Here is a 2,656-nt window from a genome sequence, read left to right as displayed (position 1 = left end):
TGAGGCAGGAGAATGGCGTGAACCTGGGAGGCGGAGCTTGCAGTGAGCCGAGATCGCGCCACTGCACTACAGCCTGGGTGACACAGCGCGAGACTCCGTCTCAAAAAAAAAAAAAAAAAAGCAGCAGGACCTTCCTAACACCATACTGTTCGAGCCCCTCTTCTCTGCTCTGAGACCAAATCCCACGACATTCTTATGCACACCTAACCTTAGATCCACAATCATGTTTACATTTCTAAAGGGCATGTGTCTCATATATTTGTGTCCCATTTGAGTTAATGAGACAAGAATGTTAATCCCTCCATAGAGTGCTGCATGTTGCCAATATATTCTAAACAACATGAACAAGGACACCCAGGAGACCTCAAATTAACCAGATGACTCTAATAAGTGGAAAGACCAATGGCAGGCCATTTTCTCCCCACAGGGTGTTATTCCAGCCTGCAAAATGCTCAAAGAGCACATATGTTCCACAAGGAGTTAGGAGGTACAAGGGTGATGGGTGGAAAACAAGGTCGAAGCAGGACAGTGGACAAGCTCAAGGACTGGTCAGTAAACGTGACACAACTGCAGGCTCCCAGAATGCGAAAATAAGTCCGCCTAAGCCTCTCACAGCAAGTTAGCATAATAATTATACATTTGATCAGGATGCCTGGCTGTTTCTTGGGCTAATAATTTATTACGTGGACTGTGCAGTGACCAAGAGACCTAGGGGCAGACCAAACATCAACAGCAGTCAATGATTTCATTCACGCCCCTCTGCTGCAGCTCCTTGCCAGCCGGCTCGCGCCTTTTCAACCTAACAAGATGGAGAAGGCAGCTGCCCAAATGTCACCAAACACAGGCATGGAAATGAAGGAGGAACAGGAAGGCTGGACCCACACAGGAAGGGGCACGGTGTTTCTATGTGTGAAAGAGGTGGGTTAGGATACTTCAGCGATGGATGGGCCTGTATAGAAAGAGAGAGGCCTGCTTAGGATCAAGAGAGGAATACCATCACATACTCAACTCTCGCTTGAGCTTGGTGTTGTGCTATAGATCTGGCCACAGCAAACTAAACTAATGTGGCTCCTGATTTCCCTAGAGAAAGGACAGAGGAAAAAAAAAAATGTGTAAATCTGTTAAGTGATGTGGAAACAGAGTGGAAGGAGCCTGTGGAAACAATCTACTTTTGCCCAGTTAAGTCCCAGATCTACACCCTGCAAGTGGCAACCCCACCCCTCCATATGAATACAACCTAAAGAAACATCTGCACAAGAGCACTAGGAGTCCTGGGGGGAAATGTATGCATTACTGAGGGTGTTAAACAGGAAACAACATACATATTTATCAAGAGAATTATGGTATATTCATTCATACAACGGAATACTACCCATCATGAAAATATTTAACTATGGCTACCATACCACATGGATGATTCTCACAAACCTAATGCTGATTTAAAAAAAAAAGAAAAACCAATCAAGTCACAGAACACATACAGGATGACACCATTTATACAAACTTCAAAAACATTCAGAACTATAAAATATATAGAGATGCATTATGTAGTAAAACTAATTTCTTTTTCTAAAAAGGGAAATGATAAACACGATTCAAAATAGTGTTTCCCTGTGTAGAAGGAAGAGGGGAGATGGTCAGGAAGGGGCACCCTGAGAGCTTCAACAGAGGTGATAATGCTCTGTTCTTTAAGCTGAGCGAAACAGAAAGATGTACTCTCATCATTCCTATCTGGGATATATATATAAAATATTATCCAGAAAAAAGGTGGGGAAAGGAAGACAGTTGAGGGTGAAGCCCAGCAATGCTCCCTAACTCTGACTTACACATCCGTCTGCCTAACCAACAGTGAGGAGAGAGCCCAAGACTTCAAGGCAACAGAATCAACTCAGCTGCAAGGTGAAAAAAAGAACACCTCCAGGCACTTCTCTGGGCTTTCTGAGTGAAACCAGTTCCACACACTGTCTTATTCAAGTGGCAAACTGTAAGACATACCACAGTGTCCCCACAGACTGCCCTGCCAATACAGAAACAGAAAATATCCCCAAACTCAGGCCTATTTTGCCAATGGAAGGAAAGTCCCCAGATGGTTCCAACAGACAGAAAGGAATGGATTGAATTTAGGAACAAGGCAGTAATTTCATAGAGCCCTGCAGAGCTGGGAGATTCTGGGACCAGTTTTAGTGGGGGAAGGGAGGTAAAAATACACTTGAGGACACATTAAATAGGACCCCAAAACTAAGAGCATAGCGCTTGGGACAGAACGTGTGTAATATGAAGTTCAAATGAACATGTGTGCCGAAGGCTAATGAGAAGTCCCTAGGGTGATTATATGAGCTTTACTTGCAAGAGGTGACAATCGAGTTTGGCATACGCTGAGTCTATTGGGAAATAACAATATCAAGAGATCTATACCACATCCATGTTTGTACAGCCCCCGGCGCCGGCGAGGCAGGAGAGTGGCTTACTCGGGGAAACTGACTGCCAGGAAGGCCGGATTCGGTCAGCCCAACCGGAGAAAGCCCGGGGCCGAGGCCAGAAAGTCCCTCGGGGAGGACAGAAGGGTGGTCCCGGCCCCAGGCAGAAGGTGGGGCTGCCAGAAGAGGGCGGGTCCCCGCGGCAGGAGTCCCGGGAGGCCTGGCTGGAGTCAGGCCCG

The sequence above is a fragment of the Mandrillus leucophaeus genome, unplaced genomic scaffold, assembly GCF_000951045.1.
Source record: "Mandrillus leucophaeus isolate KB7577 unplaced genomic scaffold, Mleu.le_1.0 Scaffold718, whole genome shotgun sequence".
Lineage (NCBI taxonomy): Eukaryota > Metazoa > Chordata > Mammalia > Primates > Cercopithecidae > Mandrillus > Mandrillus leucophaeus.
This window is presented reverse-complemented; position numbering follows the sequence as displayed.